The sequence below is a fragment of the Pristiophorus japonicus genome, chromosome 15, assembly GCF_044704955.1.
Source record: "Pristiophorus japonicus isolate sPriJap1 chromosome 15, sPriJap1.hap1, whole genome shotgun sequence".
NCBI classification, from domain to species: domain Eukaryota; kingdom Metazoa; phylum Chordata; class Chondrichthyes; family Pristiophoridae; genus Pristiophorus; species Pristiophorus japonicus.
The window spans coordinates 124,374,545-124,395,606 of record NC_091991.1 but is presented as its reverse complement, the minus strand read 5'-3'; the positions used below and the strand labels follow the sequence as shown (position 1 = coordinate 124,395,606).

At 52.6% G+C, this 21,062-nt stretch overlaps 2 pseudogenes; both read left to right on the top strand.

The window, feature by feature from the left end:
- Positions 1-231, top strand: LOC139226071 (U2 spliceosomal RNA; annotated as a pseudogene).
- A 126-nt stretch (positions 232-357) lies between these two features.
- LOC139225960 (U2 spliceosomal RNA) lies at positions 358-592 on the top strand (annotated as a pseudogene).
- The last annotated feature ends 20,470 nt before the right edge of the window (positions 593-21,062 follow it).

Here is a 21,062-nt window from a genome sequence, read left to right as displayed (position 1 = left end):
ATCGCTTCTCGGCCTTTTGGCTAAGATCTGCATAACTAACCTGACCAGCCACCATGACCTCCGGGTGGTTTCTCCCTGGTCAGGAAGGTATATGCTTACATTTTTGTAAACAGGAGGTGGGTGGGATGGCTTGACCCATCCACCTCCACGGAGGTGTGTGGGGGACCTGACCCATCCACCTCCATGGCACGAACCTGGTATTGCAATACTTCCAGGAACGATGCAGTGGCTCTAGGCCTTTTGGCTAAGAGCATTGGCGCAGAGTGATCCTTGACTGGTGCAGGGTGACCTCTGGCGTTTGTGACTTGTCAAAGAATTGGAAACGATTGGCTACGAATTTATAATTAAAAAAAAAGTATCACTTCTCGGCCTTTTGGCTAAGATCAAGTGTAGTACCGTTTCTGACCAGCCACCATGACCTCATGGTGGTTTCTCCCTGGTCAGGAAGGTATATCCTTGCATTTTTGGAAACAGGAGGTGGGTGGGGAGGGTTGACCCATCCACCTCCACGGAGGTGTGTGGGGGACCTGACCCATCCACCTCCATGGCACGAACCTGGTATTGCAGTACTTCCAGGAACGGTGCAGTGGCTCTAGGCCTTTTGGCTAAGAGCATTGGCGCAGAGTGATCCTTGGCATGTGCAAGGTGACCTCTGGCGTTTGTGATTTGACAAAGAATTGGAAACGATTGGCTACGAATTAAAAAAAAAAAAAAGTATTGCACGGTGGGGTGGCTTGACCCATCCACCTCCACGGAGGTGTGTGGGGGGCCTGACCCATCCACCTCCATGGCACGAACCTGGTATTGCAGTACTTCCAGGAACGGTGCAGTGGCTCTCGGCCTTTTGGCTAAGAGCATTGGCGCAGAGTGATCCTTGATGTGTGCAAGGTGACCTCTGGCTTTTGTGATTTGACAAAGAATTGGAAAGATTGGCTACGAATTTAAAAAAAAAGTATTGCACGTGTACTCCGCAAACCTGCACCGGTGAGCCCCATGGCTTCCTCCACAACGCCAGCATGGTGCTACTTGATTGGCCCCCCTCAGCGGACTCTGAGTCCCAGGATCCCGGTCTGTGCTCTCTGCCCCGGGCAGAGCCATATTCTGCAGTTTTGTCCGTGGTGGGCGCTATCCTGTGGACAGTGCCTGCCGGGTTTGAGACTGTGTGGATTATTTCCTTGGTGCTGCAAGTCGGGGTCATATATGCCTGGCTGATGGTGATGGCCTTTGTCAGAGTGACTGTGGGTTCTGTGGCTAACAGCTTGTGAAGGAGGCCCTCGTGGCCAATCCCCATAACGAAAACGTCCCGTAACGCCTCGTCAAGGTGTGCGCCAAAATCACACGGCACCGCGAGTCTCCTGAGGTCCGCAGCATATTTGGTGACATCCTGACCCTCGGGTCTGCAGTGATGGTAAAATTTGTATCTGGCCATGAGGATGCTCTCCTCTGGTTTCAACTAGTCACGAATGAGTTCAGTCAGCTCCTCGTATGACTTGTCCCTGGCGCTCCCAGGTGCCAGCAAATCCCTGACGAGACAGTAAACCTCATCTCCACAACTGGAGAGCAATATCGCCTTACGCTTCTCTCTCATTGCGTATGTGTCCTCCGTCAGGTCATTTGCTGTGAAGTAGTACTCGAACCTTTCCGTAAAGGCCTCCCAATCATTGCCCACGGTCAAATCCTTTAGCGAGCCCAGAGTAGCCATGATTGTGTGGAGTTCGTCCGCTTCCTCGTTGCCAATGTGGTGTATGTAGCACACAAATCACTGACTCCACACGGTCTGGTGTAAGTCTAACTGCTGTGACCTTCGTCCTTTATTGTTCAGCTCCAGAGTGCCTCTCAGGTATGGTGGTCAGCCTTATATAGTCCTTGTTACAGGTACTACCAGGGTTTCCCACCACAGCGCCCTCTGTGGTGTGGCATAGTGCTTACATTACATTTACGGTACTGGGACGATACACACATCATTACATAACAGTCCCAACTTTATATCTACAGACAGATGTAGGAACCAAACTGACGATTGCTTGAAGTCTGTTGAAGTCTTTAGACGGCTTCTCTTCATTAGGCCAGGGTACGTTTATCCTGGCCGACTGCAGGTATTGTGCCAGTTGTTTTTGTGTTCAGACTTTTCCCGTGGTTCTCATGTGTACATAGAAACATAGAAACATAGAAACATAGAAAATAGGTGCAGGAGCAGGCCATTCAGCCCTTCTAGCCTGCACCGCCATTCAATGAGTTCATGGCTGAACATGAAACTTCAGTACCCCCTTCCTGCTTTCTCGCCATAACCCTTGATCCCCCGAGTAGTAAGGACTTCATCTAACTCCCTTTTGAATATATTTAGTGAATTGGCCTCAACTACTTTCTGTGGTAGAGAATTCCACAGGTTCACCACTCTCTGGGTGAAGAAGTTTCTCCTCATCTCGGTCCTAAATGGCTTACCCCTTATCCTCAGACTGTGACCCCTGGTTCTGGACTTCCCCAACATTGGGAACATTCTTTCTGCATCTAACCTGTCTAAACCCGTCAGAATTTTAAACGTTTCTATGAGGTCCCCTCTCATTCTTCTGAACTCCAGTGAATACAAGCCCAATTGATCCAATCTTTCTTGATAGGTCAGTCCCGCCATCCCGGGAATCAGTCTGGTGAACCTTCGCTGCACTCCCTCAATAGCAAGAATGTCCTTCCTCAAGTTAGGAGACCAAAACTGTACACAATACTCCAGGTGTGGCCTCACCAAGGCCCTGTACAACTGTAGCAACACCTCCCTGCCCCTGTATTCAAATCCCCTCGCTATGAAGGCCAACATGCCATTTGCTTTCTTAACCGCCTGCTGTACCTGCATGCCAACCTTCAATGACTGATGTACCATGACACCCAGGTCTCGTTGCACCTTCCCTTTTCCTAATCTGTCACCATTCAGATAATAGTCTGTCTCTCTGTTTTTACCACCAAAGTGGATAACCTCACATTTATCCACATTATACTTCATCTGCCATGCATTTGCCCACTCACCTAACCTATCCAAGTCACTCTGCAGCCTAATAGCATCCTCCTCGCAGCTCACACTGCCACCCAACTTAGTATCATCCGCAAATTTGGAGATACTGCATTTAATCCCCTCGTCTAAATCATTAATGTACAATGTAAACAGCTGGGGCCCCAGCACAGAACCTTGCGGCACTCCACTAGTCACTGCCTGCCATTCTGAAAAGTACCCGTTTACTCCTACTCTTTGCTTCCTGTCTGACAACCAGTTCTCAATCCACGTCAGCACACTACCCCCAATCCCATGTGCTTTAACTTTGCACATTAATCTCTTGTGTGGGACCTTGTCGAAAGCCTTCTGAAAGTCCAAATATACCACATCAACTGGTTCTCCTTTGTCCACTTTACTGGAAACATCCTCAAAAAATTCCAGAAGATTTGTCAAGCATGATTTCCCTTTCACAAATCCATGCTGACTTGGACCTATCATGTCACCATTTTCCAGATGCACTGCTATGACATCCTTAATAATTGATTCCATCATTTTACCCACTACTGAGGTCAGGCTGACCGGTCTATAATTCCCTGTTTTCTCTCTCCCTCCTTTTTTAAAAAGTGGGGTTACATTGGCTACCCTCCACTCCATAGGAACTGATCCAGAGTCAATGGAATGTTGGAAAATGACTGTCAATGCATCCGCTATTTCCAAGGCCACCTCCTTAAGTACTCTAGGATGCAGGCCATCAGGCCCTGGGGATTTATCTGCCTTCAATCCCATCAATTTCCCCAACACAATTTCCCGACTAATAAAGATTTCCCTCAGTTCCTCTTCCTTACTAGACCCTCTGACCCCTTTTATATCCGGAAGGTTGTTTGTATCCTCCTTAGTGAATACCGAACCAAAGTACTTGTTCAATTGATCCGCCATTTCTTTGTTCCCCGTTATGACTTCCCCTGATTCTGACTGCAGGGGACCTACGTTTGTCTTCACCAACCTTTTTCTCTTTACATACCTATAGAAACTTTTGCAATCCGCCTTAATGTTCCCTGCAAGCTTCTTCTCGTACTCCATTTTCCCTGTCCTAATCAAACCCTTTGTCCTCCTCTGCTGAGTTCTAAATTTCTCCCAGTCCCCAGGTTCGCTGCTATTTCTGGCCAATTTGTATGCTTTCTTAACCGCCTGCTGTACCTGCATGCCAACCTTCAATGACTGATGTACCATGACACCCAGGTCTCGTTGCACCTTCCCTTGGCTCCTTCAAGTATGGCTTTTCCCCTTGTTGTTCCTGGTTGGTTCAAAGTTAAATGGGGTTACTTCATCATGAGTGTGACTTGTTGCAGTTTAATGAGGGTCTTATCTGAAGACCGTGCTGGTCGGTTCCTCTGGTTCCATAGCAATCCCAGATTTGTCCTCGGCTACAACTGCTTTTTTTTCTGAGCAATGTCTGTTAAAAATGTTCCCCCAGATTCCTGTTCTCAACTTGCATTTTAATGTGGTTTATCCATAATTAAAAGTTCTCTTGTTTAAATTTCTTTTTGTTGTCAGGGATGTATAAAATAGATTTTCCTTCATGCACATCAATAAAATGACTGAAGTAGTGCAAAAGTGAAAAATTCAGCTATTTGGAGAGTATTAACCCATTAATTGTCGTAATTTAATTCCATTAATTGGGGTGTGAGAAAAAAACGATGCACCAACACTCGTGTGCCGTAGCCCCTTCCTCCTCCAACACAAGTGAGCCAATGATATCAACAGTGAACAAAATTGCCTTTACCAATAGGCATGTAGTATTCTCAAATCATATATTAAAGAATGCTAATAATCAATTTACTCTTACTGCAAGCACTTATCAAAGTGCTTAGTGGCTTCATTTACAACAATTATATAGACATGAAAATGAAGGAAAGTATACATATATATACACTCACAACATAATATATCTGTGCACATTTTCTGGCAACATTTTTCCATTATGAATTCCCATTTCCGTATTTAAAATGGAAATGTGATGCTGGAATGACAACCTCCAACCATTGGAGGTGCTGCAGTGACACACTGGGAGATGGGTGTAATTACAGCATAATATATGCATGTGCACAACAACAACTTGTATTTACGTAGTGCCCTTAGCGTAGGAAAACTTCACAAGGTCAGACAAAATAGATGCTGAGCCAAAGAAGGAGATATTAGAACGTGTGGCAAAAACATGGTTAAAGAGGTGGGTTCTAAGGAGTGCTTTGAAGGAGGAGAGGTATTTGAAAATATTAGGGAGGGGTGTTGTAGGGCTGGAGGAATGACGTCGAATATACAGCACAAAAACTGGTCATTTGGCCCAAATGTTCCATGCCGATGTTTATACTCCATACCCTTCCTCCCATCCTTCTTCACCTAACCCTATCAGCAGTACCTTCAATTCCTGTCTCCTTCATGTGTTTATCGAGCTTCCCCTTAAATGTATCCATGATACTCACCTCAACTATTTCATGTGGTAGTGAGTTCCTTATTCTCACCACTCTCTGGGTAAAGACGTATCTCTTAGATTCCCTACAGGATTTATTAGTGACTATCTTATATTTATGGCCCATAGTTTTGGATGCCCTCACAGGTGGAAATTTTTTTTCTATGTTTACCTTATTAAACCCGTTCAGAATATTCATGATCTCTATCAGGTTACCGCTGAACCTTATTGTTTCCAGAGAAAGGGCCCCAGCCTGTTCAATCTTTCCCGCTAGGTATAACCTCTCAGTTCTGGTATCATCCTTGCACAGCTATCTTGCACATTCTCCAGTGCCTCAAAATCCAATTTATAATATGGAGACCAGAACTGTGCACAGTATTCTTTTTTTTCAATTCATTCCTGGGACATGAACGTTGCTGGCAAGGCCAGCATTTATTGCCCATCCCTAATTGCCCTTGAGAAGGTGGTGGTGAGCTGCCTTCTTGAACCGCTGCAGTCCGTGTGGCGAAGGTACTCCCACAGTGCTGTTTGGGAGGGAGTTCCATGATTTTGACCCAGTGACGATGAAGGAACGGTGATATACTTCCAAGTCAGGATGGTGTGTAACTTGGAGAGGAACTTGGAGTTGGTGGTGATCCCATACACCTGCTGCCCTTGATCTTCTAGCTGGTAGAGGTTGCGGATATGGGAGGTGCTGCCGAAGAAGCCTTGGCGAGTTGCTGCAGTGCATCTTGTAGATGGTACACACGGCAGCCACGGTGCACCAGTGCTGGAGAGAGTGAATGTGCAGGGAGTTTTTGTGGAGGGAATGCTTTGTCCTGGATGTTGTCGAGCTTCTTGAGTGCGATCTAACCAAGGTTCTATACAGGTTTAAAATAACTTCTCTGCTTTTCAATCCTTTCGATGTAGAAATTAACCCTGGGAAGTTATAGGGAGAGGTGGGGTCAAGAAGAGATTTAAACAATAAGGATGAGAATTTTAAATTGTAGGTTTTGAGAGACTAGGAGCCAATGTTGGTCAGCAAGGACAGGAGTCATTTTATGTGACCTGGTATGAGATAGGATATGGGCAGCAGATTTCTGGATGAGCTGAAGTGTACAGAATGTGAAGGATGGGAAGCCTGCCAGGACAACATTGGAATAGTTTAATCTGGAGGTAACAAAGGCATGGATGAGGATTTCAGCGCAGATGGGCTGAGGATGGGAGAGAGATGGGCAACAGTATGAGGTGGACGTAGATGGTCTTTGTGATGGAGAAGATATGTCGTTAGCAACTCAGCTTGGGGTAGGATGGAATGTTGAATTTGTGATCAATCTGGTTCAGTGTGAGACAATCATCATAGGAATTTATAACAACTTTAAATTGGTACTGAATTACATCTTGCCACTCTGGTTCAATATCCTCCATCCTCTAAACCCATTACACTTGAAGATTACATTTGATTTTGACACTGTACTTACTTGTACTTTTTCTTAAAATCCGTTTGGGTACGTTTTAAGCTTTTCATACTTGGGACATTGAGAACTACTTTTTTTGGTTTACTAATGCTAACGTTCTTCCATTGTGATGTCACCTGTGCTTCTACTGAAGGAAATCTTTCACCACCTTGGAGCTAATGTTAACACTGGAGATCACGCCCATTTTGACTGACTAATACCAGTTCCAGTCTTGCCAAGTTCTTTAACTGACATATGTGTAACCTGCTGACTTTAGACCAGGTACAGAGAACACCTTTCTGGAGCTACTCAGTCCCAGCTGTGCACTAGCAAAGCACAAGAAGGCTCTCTTGATGGTAACTGGCTATCTGCACGTTAAGGGAATGAAAGTTCTTTTGATTTACGTATGCTACAGAATTGAAGGACAGTGCCTAAATAGCCAGTGACATTCAATTAATCCCTGAAACCTAGGGAGCCCACAGGTTCGAACATTGATATGCAGTTTGTTCATGCTCAACAATATATTCATCATCTGCTGTATGACTACACAGAGGCTCACTCTTGTGATTTCATTGTTACAGTTTGGAAATGATTAGTGGCTTAACATTTGAGTGCAGAAATTACCCTGATTCTACAGAAAAGGCATCACTGACTGGAGAATGCAAAAGAACATAAGAAATAGGAGCAGGAGTAGGCCATACGGCCCCTCGAGCCTGCTCTGCCATTTAAGACGATCATGGCTGATCTGATCATAGAATCAGGTCCACTTCCCTGCCTGCTCCCAATAACCCTTTAATCCCTTATCTGTTAAGAAGCTGTGTAGCTCTGTCTTGAATTTATTCAATGTCCTGGCTTCCACAGCTCTCTGAGGCAGCGAATTCCACAGATTTACAACCTTCTGAGAGAAGAAATTCCTCCTCATCTCAGTTTTAAATGGGCAGCCCCTTATTCTAAGATCGTGCCCTCTAGTTCTAGTCTCCCTCATCAGTGGAAACATCCTCTCTGCATCCATCTTGTCAAGCCCCCTCATAATCTTATAAGTTTCAATAAGATCACCTCTCATTCTTCTGAATTCCAATGAGTAGAGGCCCAACCTCCTCAACCTTTCCTCATAAGTCAACCCCCTCATCTCCGGATCAACCTGGTGAACCTTCTCTGAACTGTCTTCAAAGCAGTATATCCTTTCGTAAATATGGAAACCAAAACTGTACGCAGTATTCCAGGTGTGGCCTCATCAATACCCTGTATAACTGTAGCAAGATTTCTCTGCTTTTATACTCCATCCCCTTTGCAATAAAGGCCAAGATTCCATTGGCCTTCCTGATCACTTGCTGTACGTGCATACTAACCTTTTGAGTTTCATGCACAAGTACCCCCAGGTCCCGCAGTACTGCAGCACTTTGCAATTTTTCTCCATTTAAATAATAACTTGCTCTTTGATTTTTTTCTGCCAAAGTGCATGACCTCACACTTTCCAACATTATATTCCATCTGCCAAATTTTTACCCACTCACTTAGCCTGTCTATGTCCTTTGCAGATTTTTTGTGTCCTCCTCACACATTGTTTTTTCTCCCATCTTTGCATTGTCAGCAAAGTTGGCTACTTTAAACTCGGTCCCTTCTTCCAAGTCATTAATATAGATTGTAAATAGTTGGGGTCCCAGCACTGATTCCTGCGGCACCCCACTAATTACTGATTGCCAATCCGAGAATGAACCATTTATCCTGACTCTCTCTTTTCTGTTAGTTAGCCAATCCTCTATCCATGCTAATATATTACCCCCAACCCCGTGAACTTTTATCTTGTGCAGTAACCTTTTATGTGACACCTTGTCAAATGTCTTCTGGAAGTCCAAATACACTACATCCACTGGTTCCCCTTTATCCACCCTGTTCATTACATCCTCAAAGAATTGCAGTAAATTTGTTAAATGTGACTTCCCCTTCATAAATCCATGCTGACTCTGCATGACCGAATTTTGATTTTCCAAATGTCCTGCTACTGCTCCTTTAATAATGAACTCCAACATTTTTCCAACCACAGATGTTAGGCTAACTGGTCTATAGTTTCCTGCTTTTTGCCTGCCTCCTTTTTTAAATAGGGGTGTTACATTTGCAGTTTTCCAATCTGCTGGGACCTCCCCAGAATCCAGGGAATTTTGGTAAATTACAACCAATGCATCCACTATCCCTGCCGTTAGTTCTCTTAAGCCCCTTGGATGCAAGCCATCAGGTCTAGGGGATTTATCTGCCTTTAGTCCCATTATCTTACTGAGTACCACCTCCTTAGTGATTGTGATTGTGTTAAGTTCCTCCCCCCCCATAACCCTTTGACTATCCACTGTTGGGATATTGTTAGTGTCCTCTACCGTAAAGACTGATACAAAATATTTGTTCAGAGTTTCTGCCATCTCTATGTTCCCCATTACTAATTCCCCAGTCTCGTCCTCTAGGGGACCAACATTTTCTTTAGCCACTCTTTTCCTTTTTATATACCTATAAAAACTCTTGCTATCTGTTTTTATATACAGCTGGTCTTTTGTGAGTTGGCAGAGATCAGTAACCACCACATGGCTTGCCTGGCAAAGCAATGCTACTTCATTAGCACAGCAGCTGCTTCTTGCCATGTACACACGGAGGCGAATTTCCTCAGAGCTTCTCTCTTTCCACCATGGTAATTTTGGCACAAGTGCGGAGGACCCTGTTTACGCACGTATCTGCTGTTTGTCTGCTGAATATACGATGGTGGAATGGGAGAAGATCCCAGGAAACTCCCCCCCCACCCCCCGGCCTCAGGGTTGGCTATGAGTCTTCTGTCTACCCTTAGCTCCCACTTCTCATTTGTGGCAATGAAAAACATACATATTGCAGCCCTACTAGTAACCAGCATGCTCGCAATTCCCAGAGCCACACTAATTCCAACTTGCGGTCAGGAGCATTGGAGAACTGACAGCATCAATCCACTTTTGGAACATTGACAAAGCTTAATTGACATCACTTTGGCAGGATGTGATGAAAGAATGGCAGAGCATTAGTGGTAACAAATTCTATTTGACATGGTGGAAAGCTAAGGATGGAGCTTCAAATGCCAGCTAACATTCCTATGGCGTTTTCATCCTGTTTTCTGCCTTTTTAATGTCAATATCCCTATGTGCTAGCATTTATTTGTCTTTCATTTGTTTAAATTCTGTTCCACATTGGATTTACATAGTTTTTTCACTTAATTCTTTTGCTCTCATCTTATCAGTTCATTGGCCTGGTACTTCCAGCGGGGAGCTGATTTTCAAGGCAGTGTGGTGGAGAATGGCATTACAGAATTCTCGCCCGATCTCCGACCCGTACTCACTTTGAACACAGCTCCCTGTTGTGAGGACAGAGTGCAGTGCCATGATTATTTTGGCTTAAAAGGTTTTTTTTTGAAAGAAAGGGTGATTTAAAACATGAAAGTGAAAAGCAGTATTGAGAAATTGGGTCAAGAACATCAGTGTCCCTACTCAAACCTCCCTGGTGATTAGATAATGCAGACACATTACAAATATCCCATTTTTCTCCTCTCTTGATCATCAGTATGTCTGGGAGATGCATTTGATAGACTATACTTTGTCACAACATAAAGTAGTATTTCTGAGACCCAGCAGAATCTTGGAGTACTCCACCAAATCAGCAACAACAAGCTATATTTATATAGTGCCTATAATGTAGCAAAACATCCCAAGGGCATAATAAGTCAAAAATTGACCACAGGCCAAAGAAGGAAATATTCCATAATTAAGTATCTGGGCTAGTGTAACAGAGGAACTCAAAATTCAACGGGGTGTTTATTTGGTCTGAACACAAGATCAGACTAAATAAATTACAGAAAACATTCCAGTCACCTTTTGGCTGACTGTGTACGAGTGGTATAATCCATCTTACATCATCATAGGCGGTCCCTCGAACGAGGATGACTTGCTTCCACGAGAGTTCACAGATGTTTCAATGAAGGGCACGATGTTCTAGTCCTGAATTCCAGTTGAGGGGGTGGAAGATGCCTGTGAGTGAATTTTTTTAATGTGTGGTGGCCCTTGCACATCAGCCACCACACGGGCATGACAGAGCTAGGCCTTTATCCAGTGGCAAGGACTAACCAGGACAACTGGAGACCAGCTCTGCTTCATGGACCTAGTGCGCAAACATATCACAGTGTGGGCAGGTCCGTGCTGCCCCTGGGCCCGTGGCCCTTCTGGACCCCGTATCCTCATTCACTGCACCTCCGCTACGATGTTCCAGGGCCCGGCGCTCCAGCTCTATTTATAGCCCTGACCTGTGGTGGTGTTCTCAGACAGATCGGGGCGGCCCACAATGTTCCAGAGCCCAGCGCTCCAGCTCTACTTATAGCCTTTACCTGCGGTGGTGTTCTCACACTGGCCGGGGCGATCCATCCTACAGCTGTTCATATGGCAGCTAAAAGCTTGGCCTGGAGTTAAGGAGAAGAGTGAAGTGGAGAGGCGCAGAAGGTATGTGAGGGAATTCCAGAGCTTATTGCCTTGATGGCTGAAGGGCATGGCCACCCGCGGAGGATGCACGAGGGTCCAGAGGTGGACGAACGGCAAGTTCTTGGATGGATGTAGGGCTGGAGGAGGTGACAGAGATAGGGAGGGGCGAGGTCATGGAGGGATAAGAATTTTAAATTGGTGTACTGGGATAAGTCAGAGAGCACAAGGGTGATAGGTATGTGGGACTTGGTGCAGGTTACGATATGAGTGCCAGTGTTGTGAAAGAGCTTAAATTTATGGAGGGTGGAACATGGAAGGCCAGCCAGGTTAGAATTGAAACAGTCTGGAGATAACAAATGCATGGATGAAGGTTTCAGCAGCAGATGAGCCGAGACAGGGGCAGACATGGTCAATGTAACTGAGGTGGAAGTAGACAGTCTTTGTGATGGAGAAGATAAAGGGGCGGAAATTCAGGGTCTCAAAGGGACTGGTTAATGCCTGTTTGCGGCGGCCATTCCTAAAAATGGAATGGCTGCTGCTTTGGGGTCAACAGGCCGACCGACCATTCAAGTCGCGGATTTTTCGGCCTGGACCCCATCACGCCCAAGTAAATGCACTGCCAAACTAAAATAAAATAAATACTCACCTATCCATTTTCAGCTTGATCCGTCGATCCCCCGCCGCGCGGTGCACCCGGCAGGTTTTTCTGCCGGTGCACCCTCTGAAGACTGTGTGGCCCACCAGTGTGGCTGCCATTAAAGGGGAGGGCTCACTGCCGCGGCCACAATGCAAACATTTTTGCCAGCCGACTTGCCGATCGGCCGGCATAATTATGCCCCCGGGTTCACCTGGGCTGACCACGGGCAGCCTGGCACCTCCTCTTGGGTGCCAGGTCGCTGGTCTGGCTTAAACCCTCCCTGGTGGCCCATTGGCCAAAGTTAAAAAATGATAAAATCTCTCCTCTTTAATGGAGGGGAGAGAGCGTGGTGACGCACACGCGCAGAGATGTCACCATGTTGATTGACGGTGGCTGTCGGCCCAACCGACCCGTTATCAGCCAATCAGCCTGGCTTTGAGTCTAAGTCCGCCCCCATTATGATCCAAATTTGAAGTCCTGAAAATGGATCTACTCACCGCACCAAGAGATCCAGCGGTGAGTAGCAGCTAAAAACGCATAGGTGCGCTAGCTTTCTGGTGCACCTGCTTTTCGACTCCATGGGGTCAGAAGCTCAGCATTTGTTTGGGTTCTCATTTTCATTATTTTTGTACTGACCTACAAAACCTAGGAATTTTAATTTCCCAACTCTTTACAAGTGTTTAAGAAATAACTATTTGCCTAAAGCACAGAAACATTTGGTCGTCATCAGTTTTGCTGTTGTGCTGGAAAGCTGCATCATTCACTAGCGGAGGGATTTGCACGCGAGTGTCCTGTGGTAGGATAATTTAAATACTCTTGGTGCAACCCTGGTGTCATTTGAATGGCAAAACCATGTAACAGCAGTGTAATATGGAGTGATTATTTGCACAAACAAATTCGACTCGTTCTGCACATGCATATGGGGGTGGGCCTAAAGACTGTGCTGGTACTCACCGGAGCCACGCATGCACACCCTCATTCCAACCGCCCAGCTCAAACCCCGGTCACCGACCCCATTCACCGGCTGCAGGCCCAGCTCAAACCCCGGATACATAGCACATTCACCGGCTGTAGGCCCAGCTCAAACCCCGGTCACCGAACCTCTTCACCGGCTGTAGGCCCAGTTCAAACCCCGGACACAGAGCACATTTACCGGCTGTAGGCCCAGCTCGGGGGTGGGGGCGGAGAAGATCAGGAACTCGGTGCGGGGGAGAAGGTCAGAATTCAGGAGGGAGGAGGTCAGGAACTTGTGGGGGCTTGAAGGTCCTAACCCGGGAGGGTGAGCTCTGTCTGCTCTCTGAAAGCAGCAGTGTTAGCCCTGTGAGCTCTGGAGCCTGGCTGCCACAATGAATGGATCAAATTACACATTGCAAAGATCTTGATTACTCCAGAAGGCAGGATCTAATTATACATTTCAGGCAAACTATTGGATATGTTTGTCCTCCAAATAGTTAAAGCCATTTTTTTAAAGCACTCAACAGTTTCCCGGCAGGAGCAGAACACTGTCTGACAGCAAGGTAGCCAGTCAACAAATTGTTTGGCTGGTAATTTACACCAAATCATTTGACAACATCTTTCACCCAAGCATCAATCCAGATTGGCACCATCATGCCCACTGGACACCACAGCATGGCAGGACAAGCACAACAGACTTCTCTGACAAAGACCTCGAAGCCCTCCTCCAAGAACTAAAGACAGGAGCCTCTAACTCCTGGATCTTCCCTTCACCAAGCTGGGTGTAATATAGTTCCATCCATTGGACTACTACTCCACCTAGTGGACTGCTGTCGTAATGCAGCCATTGCTGTAAATGCAATAAAGACATCAGGTGACAGGTCACCTGACAAGTTCCTGTGTTAATAGCCATCTTGAGAAGTCTGTGTGTTTGTGATGTCATAAGGAATGTATCACACTGGGCACCAATATCAGTCATGGCAGCTGCAGGACGGTGCAGAAAGAAGTGCAAACACTTCACAAGGATTGGGTGGTGCCACATATTCCTTTCCCTTCTTAGGCACCACCACACTCTTCAGCCTCTTAAAGTAACACTTACACTGCTGCCTGATATGGTGATGGAAACAGATTCAATAGTAACTTTCAAAAGGGAATTGGATGGATACTGAAGGTGAGCAAGTTGCAGAGATTTGGGAAAAGAGCTGGGAACTGGGACTAACTGGATTTCTCTTCAAAAGAGCCAGTGCAGATTCCATGGGCTGAATGGCCTCCTTCTGTGCTGTACTATTCTATGATTCTATAACCAGTCACACTACACTGTGAGTAAGGGCACCTACAACTTCCCTAACACGCATCAACTGCTTTGCAAAAGACCCTCCTCCACTCTAAAGGCCTCACCCCCTGCATCTCATACAACCTTTCCCATCGCAATTGCCACACACTTCTAAACAGCCTTATCCTCTCACACACACATAACGTTCTGTCCCATTTGCTTGAAGTAAAAGACATGTTTGCTTTGAAATAAACTGGGCATTTGTCTTGTGATTTGTAATTAAGGAAATTACAGTAAGTTAGGAAATAGACAATGCAGGAGGCTCGAACTTCTTCAGCCGGTTTGGATTCCTGGTAAGGTCCAACTGGCCCAAAGTGATTTACCGTGGTGTCATCTGGTAGAATGCGTAGAAGGCGGCAAGACTGAGATGCTGAAACCACAGCTGTTGAAGACATCCTGCAGAATCTGCCCAACATGCATGCCGTTATGGCATCCTGCACACAGAGGAGTCCAGCTGTCCTGTAGCAGGACTGATTTTGGTGCCTGGCTTGGTGAAAGCAAGACCCAGCAGTGTGCGGCTCCTGTCTTGCACCTCGGAATAGGGCTTGGAGGAGGGCTTGAAAGAGGGCTCAGTGGTCTTTGTAGCTCTGTAGCTCTGCCACCTAGAGATGATGCCAAAGTAGATGAAGTTGACAGCTCTTTGAAAGAGTCCCTTCTTCAGCTGCATGATTGATGCCCACACAGCTCCCTGGCTAGCGTTGCACAGATGCCCTCTACAGCCTGGAAGGATGCGGAGCTGTAAAATTTGGGGGCTGATGCCAGTTTAGTTGACGGGGCACAGCACCTGTGGAGGTTGAGGGGTCTGCAAACCTTCATGATGAAGTTTCAGAGATGCATCTTTGGAGAGGCACAAGGAGCTTAGATGAGTGTAAGGTTTGCAGTTTAAAAAGATTATGGAAACTTGCATTAAGCACAATAACCGAGTAATTGTATCCAAAAGCACAACATGCAAATTTCATTGATTTTATTGCTCACTAATAGTGCAAAGATCACAAGGAAATTCTGGGCCAATATTTATGTGCTACATCTGAAAAGACCGATAGTTGTAGACAGTGTGGTCATTGTAATCCAGGTACTTCCCGTGTTTTACTGAACAAGGAATGATATGGACCAGCTTTCAATTACTCTTCCTGTTGCTGATACATTTGGATTTGTTGTGAATTTATTGGTGTTTTGAATTTAAATATAACTTGTTACATTAAACCAATTTAGACTTAATACAATTCATCATTCACCATTAAACTCAAATAGCCCTGTGGTGTTTTAGATCTGAATCCTATTTAAAGAAAGTAAAGGACCATTATGAATTTGGCTGCAGACAGGCATTGAATGAACTCATTAGCAACTACTTGCAATGTCCAAAATGGTTTACCCTGCAACATCATCATCATTGGCAGTCCCTCTGGGTCGAGGATGACTTGCTTTCACACTAAAAGTGAGTTCTCAGGTGACTGATCAACTCATTTTAAATGGTGGAAGATGTCTGTACATGATTTTTTTTAATGCGGGGTGGCCGTTGCACACCAGCCACCACACGGGCTTGACAGATCAGGTCTTGGTCCAGTGGCAAGGGGATCCAAGACGACTGGAGACCAAGCTCTGCTGCATGTGCCAATACATACACACAAACTCAAACATCCTCCTATTGTCCTTCCTTCCTCCTTCCCACAGGACCGTTCTCTACGTGCAATTCATAGTATGCAATGTGAGCCTCACAGCCTCACTATTGGCCCATGCTGAGCCTTCTCTTGGTCTTGTCCACGCTGCTCCACCTCTGGACTCCGACCTCTCCACTCCTCCATGCCTCGTCCGTCCTCTCCTCTCTGCTTCCGATCTCTGAACCTCGCCGGTCCCGACCTTCGCTCCTCCCTGATGCCGACCTCCGCTCCTCCCCACTTCCGACCTCCGCTCCTCGCCGGTCCCTCCCTCCGCTCCTCGCCGGTCCCTCCCTCCGCTCCTCGCCGCTTCCGACCTCCGCTCCTCGCCGGTCCCTCCCTCCGCTCCTCGCCGGTCCCTCCCTCCGCTCCTCGCCGCTTCCGACCTCCTCTCCTCGCCGGTCCCTCCCTCTGCTCCTCGCCGCTTCCGACCTCCGCTCCTCGCCGGTCCCTCCCTCCGCTCCTCGCCGGTCCCTCCCTCTGCTCCTCCCCGCTTCCGACCTCCGCTCCTCGCCGGTCCCTCCCTCCGCTCCTCCCCGCTTCCGACCTCCGCTCCTCGCCGGTCCCTCCTTCCGCTCCTCCCCACTTCCGACCTCCGCTCCTCGCCACTTCCGACCTCCGCTCCTCTCCGGTCCCTCCCTCTGCTCCTCCCCGCTTCCGACCTCCGCTCCTCGCCGGTCCCTCCCTCCGCTCCTCCCCACTTCCGACCTCCGCTCCTCGCCACTTCCGACCTCCGCTCCTCGCCGGTCCCTCCCTCCGCTCCTCGCCGGTCTCTCCCTCCGCTCCTCCGCTCCTCGCCACTTCCGACCTCCGCTCCTCGCCACTTCCGACCTCCGCTCCTCGCCACTTCCGACCTCCGCTCCTCGCCACTTCCGACCTCCGCTCCTCGCCGCTTCCGACCTCCGCTCCTCGCCGGTTCCTCCCTCCGCTCCTCGCCGGTCCCTCCCTCCGCTCCTCGCCGGTTCCTCCCTCCGCTCCTCGCCGCTTCCGACCTCCGCTCCTCGCCGGTTCCTCCCTCCGCTCCTCGCCGCTTCCGACCTCCGCTCCTCGCCGCTTCCGACCTCCGCTCCTCGCCGGTTCCTCCCTCCGCTCCTCGCCGCTTCCGACCTCCGCTCCTCGCCGCTTCCGACCTCCGCTCCTCGCCGGTCCCTCCCTCCGCTCCTCGCCGCTTCCGACCTCCGCTCCTCGCCGCTTCCGACCTCCGCTCCTCGCCGGTCCCTCCCTCCGCTCCTCGCCGCTTCCGACCTCCGCTCCTCGCCGGTCCCTCCCTCCGCTCCTCGCCGGTCCCTCCCTCCGCTCCTCGCCGCTTCCGACCTCCGCCCCTCGCCGCTTCCGACCTCCGCTCCTCGCCGGTCCCTCCCTCCGCTCCTCGCCGCTTCCGACCTCCGCTCCTCGCCGGTCCCTCCCTCCGCTCCTCGCCGCTTCCGACCTCCGCTCCTCGCCGGTCCCTCCCTCCGCTCCTCCCCGCTTCCGACCTCCGCTCTTCGCCGGTCCCTCCCTCCGCTCCTCGCCGCTTCCGACCTCCGCTCCTCGCCGGTCCCTCCCTCCGCTCCTCGCCGCTTCCGACCTCCGCCCCTCGCCGCTTCCGACCTCCGCTCCTCGCCGGTCCCTCCCTCCGCTCCTCGCCGCTTCCGACCTCCGCTCCTCGCCGCTTCCGACCTCCGCTCCTCGCCGGTCCCTCCCTCCGCTCCTCGCCGCTTCCGACCTCCGCTCCTCGCCGCTTCCGACCTCCGCTCCTCGCCGGTCCCTCCCTCCGCTCCTCGCCGGTCCCTCCCTCCGCTCCTCGCCGCTTCCGACCTCCGCTCCTCGCCGCTTCCGACCTCCTCTCCTCGCCGGTCCCTCCCTCTGCTCCTCGCCGCTTCCGACCTCCTCTCCTCGCCGGTCCCTCCCTCTGCTCCTCGCCGCTTCCGACCTCCGCTCCTCGCCGCTTCCGACCTCCGCTCCTCGGCGCTTCCGACCTCCGCTCCTCGCCGGTCCCTCCCTCTGCTCCTCGCCGCTTCCGACCTCCGCTCCTCGCCGGTCCCTCCCTCCGCTCCTCGCCGGTCCCTCCCTCTGCTCCTCGCCGCTTCCGACCTCCGCTCCTCGCCGCTTCCGACCTCCGCTCCTCGCCGCTTCCGACCTCCGCTCCTCGCCGCTTCCGACCTCCGCTCCTCGCCGCTTCCGACCTCCGCTCCTCGCCGGTCCCTCCCTCCGCTCCTCGCCGGTCCCTCCCTCTGGTCCTCGCCGCTTCCGACCTCCGCTCCTCGCCGGTCCCTCACTCCGCTCCTCGGCGCTTCCGACCTCCGCTCCTCGCCGCTTCCGACCTCCGCTCCTCCCCGCTTCCGACCTCCGCTCCTCGCCGCTTCCGACCTCCGCTCCTCGCCGGTCCCTCCCTCCGCTCCTCGCCGGTCCCTCCCTCTGGTCCTCGCCGCTTCCGACCTCCGCTCCTCGCCGGTCCCTCACTCCGCTCCTCGGCGCTTCCGACCTCCGCTCCTCGCCGCTTCCGACCTCCGCTCCTCGCCGGTCCCTCCCTCTGGTCCTCGCCGCTTCCGACCTCCGCTCCTCGCCGGTCCCTCCCTCCGCTCCTCGCCGCTTCCGACCTCCGCTCCTCGCCGGTCCCTCCCTCCGCTCCTCGCAGCTTCCGACCTCCGCCCCTCGCCGCTTCCGACCTCCGCTCCTCGCCGGTCCCTCCCTCCGCTCCTCGCCGCTTCCGACCTCCGCTCCTCGCCGGTCCCTCCCTCCGCTCCTCCCCGCTTCCGACCTCCGCTCCTCGCCGGTCCCTCCCTCCGCTCCTCGCCGCTTCCGACCTCCGCCCCTCGCCGCTTCCGACCTCCGCTCCTCGCCGCTTCCGACCTCCGCTCCTCGCCGGTCCCTCCCTCCGCTCCTCGCCGGTCCCTCCCTCCGCTCCTCGCAGCTTCCGACCTCCGCCCCTCGCCGCTTCCGACCTCCGCTCCTCGCCGGTCCCTCCCTCCGCTCCTCGCAGCTTCCGACCTCCGCCCCTCGCCGCTTCCGACCTCCGCTCCTCGCCGGTCCCTCCCTCCGCTCCTCGCCGCTTCCGACCTCCGCTCCTCGCCGCTTCCGACCTCCGCTCCTCGCCGCTTCCGACCTCCGCTCCTCGCCGCTTCCGACCTCCGCTCCTCGCCAGTCCCTCCCTCCGCTCCTCGCCGCTTCCGACCTCCGCTCCTCGCCGGTCCCTCCCTCCGCTCCTCGGCGCTCCCGACCTCCGCTCCTCGGCGCTTCCGACCTCCGCTCCTCGCCGCTTCCGACCTCCGCTCCTCGCCGCTTCCGACCTCCGCCCCTCGCCGCTTCCGACCTCCGCTCCTCGCCGCTTCCGACCTCCGCCCCTCGCCGCTTCCGACCTCCGCCCCTCGCCAGTCCCTCCCTCCGCTCCTCGCCGGTCTCTCCCTCCGCTCCTCGCCGCTTCCGACCTCCGCTCCTCGCCGGTTCCTCCCTCAGCTCCTCGCCGGTCCCTCCCTCCGCTCCTCGCCGGTTCCTCCCTCCGCTCCTCGCCGGTCCCTCCCTCTGCTCCTCGCCGCTTCCAACCTCCGCTCCTCGCCGCTTCCGACCTCCGCTCCTCGCCGCTTCCGACCTCCGCTCCTCGCCGGTCCCTCACTCCGCTCTTCGGCGCTTCCGACCTCCGCTCCTCCCCGCTTCCGACCTCCGCTCCTCGCCGCTTCCGACCTCCGCTCCTCGCCGCTTCCGACCTCCGCTCCTCGCCGGTCCCTCCCTCCGCTCCTCCCCGCTTCCGACCTCCGCTCCTCGCCGGTCCCTCCCTCCGCTCCTCCCCGCTTCCGACCTCCGCTCCTCGCCGGTCCCTCCCTCCGCTCCTCGCCGGTCCCTCCCTCCGCTCCTCGCCGCTTCCGACCTCCGCTCCTCGCCGCTTCCGACCTCCGCTCCTCGCCGGTCTCTCCCTCCGCTCCTCGCCGCTTCCGACCTCCGCTCCTCGCCGCTTCCGACCTCCGCCCCTCGCCGCTTCCGACCTCCGCTCCTCGCCGCTTCCGACCTCCGCTCCTCGCCGCTTCCGACCTCCGCTCCTCGCCGCTTCCGACCTCCGCTCCTCGCCGCTTCCGACCTCCGCTCCTCGCCGGTCCCTCCCTCCGCGCCTCGCCGGTTCCTCCCTCCGCTCCTCGCCGGTCCCTCCCTCTGCTCCTCGCCGCTTCCGACCTCCGCTCCTCGCCGCTTCCGACCTCCGCTCCTCGCCGGTCCCTCCCTCTGCTCCTCGCCGCTTCCAACCTCCGCTCCTCGCCGCTTCCGACCTCCGCTCCTCGCCGCTTCCGACCTCCGCTCCTCGCCGGTTCCGACCTCCGCTCCTCGCCGGTTCCTCCCTCCGCTCCTCGCCGGTCCCTCCCTCTGCTCCTCGCCGCTTCCAACCTCCGCTCCTCGCCGCTTCCGACCTCCGCTCCTCGCCGCTTCCGACCTCCGCTCCTCGCCGGTCCCTCCCTCTGGTCCTCGCCGCTTCCGACCTCCGCTCCTCGCCGGTCCCTCCCTCCGCTCCTCCCCGCTTCCGACCTCCGCTCCTCGCCGGTCCCTCCCTCTGCTCCTCGCCGCTTCCGACCTCCGCTCCTCGCCGGTCCCTCCCTCCGCTCCTCCCCGCTTCCGACCTCCGCTCCTCGCCGGTCCCTCCCTCCGCTCCTCGCCGGTCCCTCCCTCCGCTCCTCGCCGCTTCCGACCTCCGCTCCTCGCCGCTTCCGACCTCCGCTCCTCGCCGCTTCCGACCTCCGCTCCTCGCCGCTTCCGACCTCCGCTCCTCGCCGGTCCCTCCCTCTGGTCCTCGCCGCTTCCGACCTCCGCTCCTCGCCGGTCCCTCCCACCGCGCCTCGCCGGTTCCTCCCTCCGCTCCTCGCCGGTCCCTCCCTCTGCTCCTCGCCGCTTCCGACATCCGCTCCTCCCCGCTTCCGACCTCCGCTCCTCGCCGGTCCCTCCCACCGCGCCTCGCCGGTTCCTCCCTCCGCTCCTCGCCGGTCCCTCCCTCCGCTCCTCGCCGCTTCCGACCTCCGCTCCTCGCCGCTTCCGACCTCCGCTCCTCGCCGGTCCCTCCCTCCGCTCCTCGCCGCTTCCGACCTCCGCTCCTCGCCGGTCCCTCCCTCCGCTCCTCGCCGCTTCCAACCTCCGCTCCTCGCCGGTCTCTCCCTCTGCTCCTCGCCGC